A 10,287-nucleotide genomic window follows, 5' to 3' on the forward strand; every position below is an offset into this window, starting at 1 on the left:
CAAGTGAGAGTGGGAGGAATTAACTGGTCCTGGAGAAGCAAAGTGGATCAGGAGCAAACACTTCAGTCAACAGAGGGAGGAAATGAAGAAGAGAGAGACAAAAATCCTCACTGAACAGTTTATAGCAACAAGTCCTAGGAGAATTCTGAGTTTGCATCCCTTGGAAACGAAGCCATCAATAATGCAACCCTGGAAAAGGATCCCCACTCCAAGTCTTGAACAGTATGGATCCAGGAAATATTAAATCCATCTGCTGTGGAGAAAATGTTTTATCAACAACAGAAAACCCATTTGATTTATTCTCTAGACACTGGGCCCAGACTCAGGCACTAAGTTGTGCTATCTAATGTGGTTAGACAACTTCTAGGGAACTAACCTCTTGTTGCCATTACTCACAGTATTTGCTTTTCCCCTATTGCCTTACTCATCTGATTCCTCCTTTCTTATTATGACTCTGGTTGAGTTGATAGGTTATAATTTATACTACAGGCTGAGGCTTTCATGCCTCTGTCAGTAACCTGAGCCAGGGAAGTGAGTTATTCCTGCCTTTGCCTTGTTTCTCTGTCTCATTCCTTCTCCATCTGGGAGTTTACCTAGACCTAGAACATACAAACTCTATAGCATTACCCATCAGGAGAGAGGCTGGTTAGCTTTTCCTCCAGTTACAGTTACAGTATATGTCTTTGGATTAGTTTTATGCTGGATACCAGGTATTTAATGGATGCCTCCATTGATACAGCACCATTAGTCCCAAAGTGCTTCCCAAACCATAGATTTATCCATTTCAGCTATCCTAACTCACATTATACAACAGACATCACTGGGGAAGAGCCAGGCACCCAGTAAGCACTTTTCCTGCAAAGCTGATGCGTAGTGGGCTTTTTCTCAGGCACTGTGGCCAGGTCACCTCCAACCACTTCAAAAAACATCTCACCTACCTTTGATGCTAGTTCCAGATCAGTTAACTGGCTCCTCCTGTGTGGACAAAAGCCAGGGCATGGTTTACACTCATTTTACACTGTAGCCCACCCACGTTACACAGAGAACACAGACTAAAACTACTCAAGTCCTGAGAGGGAACCTCATTGCTTTCCCTCAGTGATCATGAGTACTCCGCAGTACAGAAGGCTTCTTCCCCACCTTTTGGGGCAAAGGACACGCAGACCAGCACTGTTTACTGTGAGCAAAAAGCCCATGAGAGCTCCTTATGTTGTGCAGCATGACACACCCAGGCACATGGACTGGGGCTCCACTCCAGGCTGCAGCTGTGCTGAGTCCCTCAGTGTAAAGTGCTCCTCTGTAAATTACCATTAACTTCAGCTAATTCTACTGTGATCAGAAAACATCAAGAATGGGTGGAGAGAGGCTCTTGCCCTGCCAGAAATGGCTGCCCCCTTCATAGCCTCACATCCATTCCAAAACGTGTGAAGGTGTCCAGACCACTTACTGGTAGGCAAAAGGCAGAGGTTTCACCTCCCTCTCCTCCCCTCCCGTCCCATCTCAAAGGAACCTTGCATTTTCATAGAATCCCAGACTGCCTTGGGTTGGAAGGGACCCTAAAGCTCACCCAGTTCCAACCCCTGCCGCGGGCAGGGACCCCTTCCACTGGAGCAGCTTGCTCCAAGCCCCTGTGTCCAACCTGGCCTTGAGCACTGCCAGGGATGGGGCAGCCACAGCTTCTCTGGGCACCCTGTGCCAGCGCCTCAGCACCCTCACAGGGAAGAGCTTCTGCCTAAGAGCTCAGCTCAGTCTCAAAAGAAGAGCTTCCCTCGACAGAGGAAGCAGGCCCTACCTCAGGTGAGCATTTTCTTACGAGAATTTAAGACATTCTCTTCATCTTCTGCTGCCAAGAATTCAGCACGTTCATTAGCTGCAGCAGCGTAAGTCAGATCTGGCTGGTTCTTGCCTAGATGACGTCAAAAGAAAAATGTAAGTGTTCACCTAGGTAACAGGAATGGATAACCAGGTGGCCATTTGAGACACATTAAATTTCTTCCCAGGCAAGGTTAAAAAGCTGAGCTCACCTGCCAATTCTTCAATAACCAGAGTCTTCAAACACACAAAAAGCCAAAACACCATCCCAGGTATGAGAGGGCTGGAATTAGCCCCAGCAATACAAGCAAATACAGAGCTGGCCCATTAAAATACACTTTACCTGCTGCACAAATGCCCTCATGATGTGTTGAACTGGAGGAGCAATTCCTGATGTGCTGCTTGACAGCCGCCATGGCCTTGCCAAGGGTGGTTCCTGCGTGGTGCTGAGTGAAGTGATTATTGTATCCGCCGTCAGCTAGACACTGCAGTGGGGAAACCTGGGAGATGAAAGGCACCATATAAATATACAATATTATTACCGCTATTACTATTATTTCACTGGCCTTTTGCCTCACTTTCTGGTTGAGCAAGAGAATATGAGTATTCCTGAACGGCCCCAACCCTGCATTTAGTCAAGCCTCGTCTTTAGCACTGTAGACCTTCAGATACAATTTTTTCCCATCAGCTCAGTCCACAGAGCCACAGACCATGTTTCTTTACTTGGTATTAACTTCAAAGTCTTTTTGCTTTTAAAATACAACTCAACGTTATTTGTTAAACGACTGTTTTGAACTTGGGTCCAATATTTTTAGTAAAAAAAAGAAAAAAAAAAAGGGTTTGTTTTGTTTTTGAACTGGAAGGAATCCAAACTATCCACGGCTTTTATAACCCAGCTTCCTTATGAGTCAGGACATTTATTGCCAGAAAAATATTATTGTAACTTTATTAGTGCAATATAGCAGTGACATCTAGTGGCTTTCATCAGCGTCATGATGAGCGAGGGAGAGGCACAACTGGCAGGACTTACGGGAACAGGTCCATGTCGGCATTATTTTGCCATTGTTGAGAGTCAGTGAAGTTGGATGAGCTCTTCTATGGAGTTTACCAAAATTAGAAAGTTCTAATAGTAATGAAAATAAACACTAAGATAGGCAATTCGAATTGTGTAACAGTCAGGGGTGTTTTCCTTAGCTCACATTTATAACAAGGTAAAATTCCTGGCTTCCTTTATCCCAGCTGAATTTTGTTCTCACTAGGGAGCTCCTGCACCACCAACTAAAGAAACAATGTTTTCAAGTCTCTGAATCAGTGTTCAGTCTGATTTAGAGCAATTTACAGACTGTATAGCCTAAATGCCATGGGCACAGCCCAGCTCCTTCTGAAAGAAGCAGGAGTTGTGCCATAGTTTTCCATAAAGCCTGATCATGTCTTCAACATTATTTTTGCTCAAAGCTGAAGATCCTTCTCAGGCTTTCAGCCGGGACACATCCGCGTACTTGCAATGCTTCATTTTACACTCAGGAATACCAGAAAAGGCCAAGACTGGCCTTTCAGTAGCAGGATTAAGGTAGTGCAATCACCAAACTGGCAGAGGCAGGCATTGCTCACGGGGCTCCAGAAGTAAAACTCACACCAAAGCTTGGTCGATGTAACGCTTCTAGTGCTGGCATGAATGTTCATCACCAGTTTTGCAGCTGAAAATGGTTTTTAACTGTAGAATAGCAGGAATATTACAACCAGCTTGTGCTGTCTCATTCTTCCTCTACGCAAAATTTAGTTGGGCACAAAAATTGTCGGATGTTCTTCAAAGACAAAGTCAATTCTGCTTGTGTGACAGTGCTCCCCCGGCCCTGGCGGTTCAGGCTATTAAGCATCACCAGGATTTTAATTTCTAGCACAGATCTGATACTTCTTTCTGTCACTTTGGCTCTGAAGTTCTTCATTACTTGGTCAAACTTTCCACATAGAAGGCCCATTTAACAAAAAAGGGCTGTAACTGAGAAAAAGCTATAAATAATCTTGTTTAGTGGTGCACACTCTAGCTGAATACTGAAAAGGAGATGAAATACTGGAAAACTTACTTTGTACGTTAGCCTGTGTTGGCTGACTGTGCCTTAGGTAAACCACAGGTTTGCTCTATAAGGACAGAGAACTTACATGGGCTTTGCTGAGGAAGCCTGCGTTCTGCAACTGCTGGGTTCTGGCCGTGCAGGTGTGTGCTTGCGCATGCGTGTATGTGTGTATATCTTCATGTGTTTTATTATGAAAGGATTTACTTTTCCATGTGCAGCAGTGACAGCACCCCAGAGGAAGTCATAGCTGGGAAGTATCTAATATAATATTTGCACTGCGTCAGCAGTTTGTGTCCATGTGCCAGCGTTGTTGCTCTGCTTTCCCTCCTCAGGATTATTAGGGGGCTTGTAACATTAAATATAATGACTGTCTTTGAAGTTCAGGCTTAAACTGAGACAGTTTTTCCGTGTTGGCAGTTAAGCTGCAGCCTTCTTCCGTGGATGAGAGGCCAAGGAAACAAGCGATCAGCTCCACATCTGCCCCAAGCTCTGCAGAGTCAATCTCGATGAAGCTCCCACCCAGCCGTCACTTGGCCCCACATCCATCATGCTCCAGGATGAGGGCAGACCTAGGGGTGTCCTGCAGGGCTCCCCAAGCAAAGCCCCCTTCAGGCCATGCTGCCTCATGGCTATGGCTGAGGTTGTCTCCAGGATCTGGAGAGCTGCTGCCCACAGGCAGCATTCCCATCATCCTGGAAAGTGGTGAGTCAGAGCAGCGGCTTGAGGGAGACTTCAAATACTCCAGCAGGTCTGGCAGAAATATTTATCCACCTGCATTTTCAAATATGCTCTACTTTCTCACTTTATAAATACATGGGATGCAGCTGAACACTTGGCCTAGCAGAGCCAAGCGTGCCCCTTTTTATTTGATGAACCAGCTGTTTTTCTGGCCTGCTCATATAAACGTATTTGTGTGTGTTGGTTTTGCAGTTCATTGGGAAAAAGAAACAGACAGGTTGTATTTGCATTTTTGTTATGCATACAACTACCACATAGAAAAGTCTCCGCAGCCCATTTACTTGCTTACTTTGCGTGAAGGGAAGCAGCACGTAAAACACTCAGAGACGGCACGGGAGGTTGACTGCTAATGCTTTTACAACCAAGCAGATGCAGGATCAGTCCAAACAGGTGAGATATTGCAATGGGTCTGTTTGCAGATCAACCATGGGCTGCAATATCAAGTGATTGGAGTCCACCCGTGAGACAGCTGAGGTACCCTGGGCAGCAAGCTCCTGCTCACATATTCACTGCTTTGGTTTTGGCTTCCACAACTGTTTCCATGTGCTAACTGGCAGTGGCAACATTCAGACCAAGCTTTCCAAACATCTGATCTAACCCCCTGTGGCACTAAAATGCCCCACCAGGTGGCCAGTTGGTAGGTGCTTTCATTATGTCTTTCTACAGAGCAGATGAGTCAAAACCCTACTTGCTTATCTCCGGCATTTCACATAGGTGACCAACAGACACGGGCTTGTGCTCCTCCCTGCGTGGAGGCTTGTCAGGAGCTAATGGAATACGACAGTCTCAACCAGCTCATAAAATGATAACAGGATGTCAAGGAATTTATTGCCAAGTCTAAAAAAGAAAAACATTTCAATATCCTATCATGGCCTCCCTCCAGCCCTGTAACCTGCTGAGAACTAGGCTTTAAAATGCTGTACTAGCCAATCCCTCTGAACTTTGACTTCTATTTGGAGGCATTGTTTTTTATGCAGCTATAAATAAGCTGTATTATGGGCCTTTCAAGGTGGACGTGCATCTGGAACATTACATGGAAAATCTCAGGTTAATGCTCTGACAGTTTGTCCAGGCAGTAAAAGGTAATTGCATGCAACACGACGAAAGTTGTGCAATCCCCAAAATAAGGAACTTGCTTAATAGAAATAATTGGAATTAGACAAGGGATAGAATATATGCCTTGGAGGTGCCAGATTTCATCTTGCCAATTTTATTCTTTATACTTACCCAGAGAATACATTAATAATTTCATATTTTGCTCAATTTCTGGTTGTCTTTGGGGCCAGACTGGAGAAACTAAAGCACTGTAAAATGGTTCATCCCGGTAAACATTCACATTTCACTAGCTGCTTAAAATAGTCACAGTGTATTTTCGCAGCTCTCTGCCTCTTCCATTCCAGCAGCGATGCCACTGAACTCCTTACTTCAGGCAACAAATGATTTTTTGAAAGAACTTATTTGTGTGTGTGATTTTCTGATACCATTTCACAGCCAAGCCAAAAGGGAGAAAGCAAGTTAACAAAGAAGTTCCATTTCCCAAAAGAAGGACTTAACGTTCTTGATGGCGTCAGAGCTAACAATGGCAATGGATGTGCAAAAGCCAACATGATAACACACTGGAGCAGTACTAGACAAAAAGGTATCAGTAAGCTGTGAAGTTCTATTTCATTTTGAAGAGGAATCTAAGACTTTCTGCTTCCTTTGGAAGGCAGCTTTATTTGAAAGCTCCCAAAGAGGCGTGCTACAGGGACAGGACACTTGGGTGTGTTATCTGCACTGGCATGCTCTTTACAAGTGAGTGAGTGCCTTCACTGGTGAGGACAAATGTGCCTGGCCTGCCATAACACCAGCCACTCCTTTCAAGTGCAATAAGCAGACATGGACCCCTTCATTCCCCTTGTCAGCCAAACGACCCCACTTGGATTGGCACCAAAAACAAGCTAAAAGAACAACCTACTTCATCGACAGCAGAGCCAGGTGGCTGGATACATGGGAGAGAAATCATTTCCAAGTGGCGTGCCAAGCTCATGTTCTCTGCAGTGGGGCCCCTTTTTGTGCTGCGGAAGAGTTAGGGCTCCGAATCGCAGTGTCATGGGATGCTTTGGGCAGAGAATCAACTGATGTTGGCTGGAGATGCTGAGAGACAGTGCTGATCTTGCTGTAGCTCTCAAAATAGATCTGCACCTGCTATTAGCGTCAGCTTTGCCATCCAAATCCTGTCCAAGGGTGTAAATAACTTATGAATAAGAGAGATTTTGAAAATAGGCTCCACTCTTCCTCCCTATCAAGGAAAAAAACCCCAGACAAGTAGTCCAAATCTTCCTGACCATTCAAAAGTCAAGACAGAGCATTACAAATGTTAGAAAGAAGAAAGCGTAAAATCAGCACCCATGCAATAACAACTGTGCAATGACAGTGTGCAACAGACCAACCTAGATTACAAATGTGGTCAAAGGTCCGGGTGTAAATTGAATGTACTAGGGCAATTAAATGAACTTGAGTGTGCCAGCTTCTCTGCTCCTTATCCTACTCTCTCTTTGCCTTGCATATGGGTTCCTGGCTTGCCAAAGCACTGGCTGTCTCTTTCTGTCTTCTCTTTTGTACCAGCTGCCCAGGATCAGAGGTCTTTATTCTGTGAATGAAAGTATAAGAAGGTAATAGAAGATATCGTAAGTGAAATGTCAAAAACAACTTATCATTTGAAACATTCTGATGTTGGATTATGATCTGAGTTGCTTGCAGTGCAATACCTTGGCTTGCGAAATAGTTTAACAGTGCCTCTACAGTAATCTTCAACCACTGTGGTTTCCAAAATCATGTGGCATTTTTCAGTATCTTTGCCTATGAGTTTAAAAGGAAGACAACCGCCCCCATCTCCTCCAGGAGGCAGGGAATCTTTATCCCCGGGCAAAGCTGGAGGGTGTGCATTGGAACAGATTCAGTTCTTTTATGAAGGTGCTTACCCACTATTTACAACCATAGGTTCTGTGATGCTGCTAGGAAGGAGCTAGGTGATGAACAGTTATACACATTGGTAATACAACCTGATCATATAGGGAATATAAATCCAAAGAGAGCAATAGCAACTTCAGCTGTATATGCCTGCCAGTTTTACCCAGCTATGGGCTTGAGGACACTGCACACGTGCCTTTAATCAGTAGTTTTCATATGGTATGCACAAGTAACATTTGTGTTCAGAGTAGTCCCTACCTAGTGCCCACATCTTCCTGTTTGACAAGCCACTGTGCTCACTCAAACTGAGCCAAGGCAGAGCAGGCACCAGCCTGTATGTGACTGGGACAAGCAGGAGAGTCCTCATGCTGTCAGCCCATATACCACCACATACGCTTCCTAAGCAGCGTGATCCTGCTGCCACTGGGGATTTTATTATTGGGAATGAGGCCGGATTTGTGCTGAACCCTCCTCACAGATGGAGAACTAAAGCCACTGGTTTGGCTTCTCAGAACAAGCTGAGATGAAACTTGCCTTAGCACCATGTCCTCATTGACCTTGAGCTCTGATGGCCTCCTTGTTCGCGTGGATGCTGATGCTCTTCTCCCACCACAACGCAGTGCTGGCTGAGCAAAAAGGACACATATCCAGGCCATGAGGTTCCTGCACAAAAATAATGTTGCTTTTCCTTAGGGAGGAGTATCATCTGGATGCCTGTTGTATTGCTGCAGTAACTGAGAAGGAGCATGGCCCAGCATATTTGGGTTTTGTCACATGGGACAAGTTAAAAGCTCAGCAATGGGCTCAGGAATTGCCAAAATGTCACAGAGGCAGTGGAAGAAGTGAAAGTCTCGCCAGCCCTCACATGAATGTGTGCTGGCTCTAGCAGTCACGCTGGAAGTCTTCATGTGGCAACTTGAATTTCCTCATTTCACTCCTCTTGTTTCAGTTATCTGGACATGCAGTGAAGAAGCAAAACAACACACAAGCACCCAGCGCACATGATTAATCACTCACGCTGCAGAGCTCACAGTAAATAGCCAAAGGCTGGTCACGGCAAATAACTCACTGACACTCTGCAAGCTGCAGTACGTTTGCAAGCAGGGTTCAGCCAGCTCTGACTAAGAGACTCTCAGAAATGGGGATTTGCAGGAAACTCATCAACACAAAAAATACGGAATTTGTTACTGGCATCTTGACCAGTTCTGTTATTTGCTTAATATGGCAAAACGTGGCGCGGATGAAGCAGGAGGTGCAAGCAAACCGCAATAGGCTCACCAGAAAACCAGCTGGTGCGAGGGGCTCATGCTCCCTGGAAGGACACTTGGCTTTGCCACCATGCAGGGTTCAGACCTCTCAGCAGCCACAGCTGGGGCACGACTTCCGAAAGCTTTGCTGAGGTTCAGCCCCGTGCACAGCTCAGGTTTTCTAAAGCTTGTGATACCAGAGATACAGAGCCCCTTTGAAACCCCCGCAGCCAACTGGGTCCCTACATGAGGGCTCAACTCTGATGGAACTGAGCATTCAAAGCTAATAACCTGGCTTCAGGCTTGCTGTTGTCTCACAGTGCTCATCAGATACAGGAGAAAATGAGACCTTGGGGGCAAAAGATCTTATCCATGATACCAATAGAAACACACTGCTCTGCAAGTTTGCTTTCTAAGTGGGCTTCTCTCCCACTATACCCCAAATGGCACATAGCCTGAAACACAGATGGATCAGCACCAGCACATATACAGCTGTAAATAGATCATATATAATGGTGTTTCATTTTGTATTCCCAGCTTGCCAGCAGATATTAGGCCATGTGTCTGGTCGTGAGAGAGAGAACTTAAGCCCTGGAATAATAGCTACGACGTTTTCCTTTGTATGTGGTTGTGGAATAAGGGCCCCTGCGCAAGATCAAGGTCCTGTTGAGGCCGAGTGAAATGATTCATGTGAAGTCATGAGCAAGCAGATGAGTATCTGAACTGAACCAGAGCCCGCAGCTCGGAATGAGGGAGCTCCAGCCCTCATCCTGCTGGAAACTCAGCCCCAGCTCGAGCTCTTTCCCATGGCTGGAGCCCCACTGCTTTGCCTGCTGTCTGAAATGGTGTCATGGCAGAGTTCATGCCAAGGAAATAATCTGACAATGCCAGACTTAGTAAAAGGCTTTAGAAAGCTACCAAAGCACACGGAGAACCCAAACCCGCTATTATTAAGACAGGTACATTCCAGATTAACAGCAACTGGAAAATAAGCAAAATACAACACAGAAGAGAGAAAACTGTAGGGAAGTTCTGCTCTAAGTCTGCTCTGAGGCATCTTCCCCAAGAAACGAGGCTGCTCTAAGGTGAAACAGCCAAATACAGTGTCTGTGTTCGCTTTCCTTCTTGCATCCATGCAAAATAACTGTGCACTCCAAAACAACCACAGGGAATCCAAAGGAGCCACAAGGGGGAAAAACAAGCAAAGCAGCACCAGCCCAGGCAGGTCTCTGCTGTGCTGATGGCATTACTTGTCACTGCAACAACACTCACTGAGCAATGCAGGGCGTTTAGTTCACACCTTTACATCCTGCGGTTGTGTTAAACGGGGCCCCATCAGATCTAAAATGCAACATTTCTAATGCAAATACCTACAGGCTTAGTATTTCCCCCAGGGATTATGCAGAGTAAGTAGACCTCAGGTAAGTAAATACGCAGAAGGGGCAGTACAGAGGTGGCAAATA

General features: G+C 45.5%; 1 long non-coding RNA gene across 1 annotated transcript; it reads right to left on the minus strand.

Annotated features, from left to right (window-relative positions):
- Window positions 1-209: 209 nt before the first annotated feature.
- Window positions 210-2,212, minus strand: LOC136020009 (uncharacterized). Its single transcript, XR_010615148.1, has 3 exons — window positions 2,156-2,212; window positions 939-975; window positions 210-253 (listed from the first exon to the last, which is right to left on the minus strand). It is a non-coding gene; the product is annotated as an uncharacterized LOC136020009 (long non-coding RNA).
- Window positions 2,213-10,287: the final 8,075 nt, after the last annotated feature.

This window comes from Lathamus discolor, chromosome 10, assembly GCF_037157495.1.
Source record: "Lathamus discolor isolate bLatDis1 chromosome 10, bLatDis1.hap1, whole genome shotgun sequence".
NCBI lineage: Eukaryota > Metazoa > Chordata > Aves > Psittaciformes > Psittacidae > Lathamus > Lathamus discolor.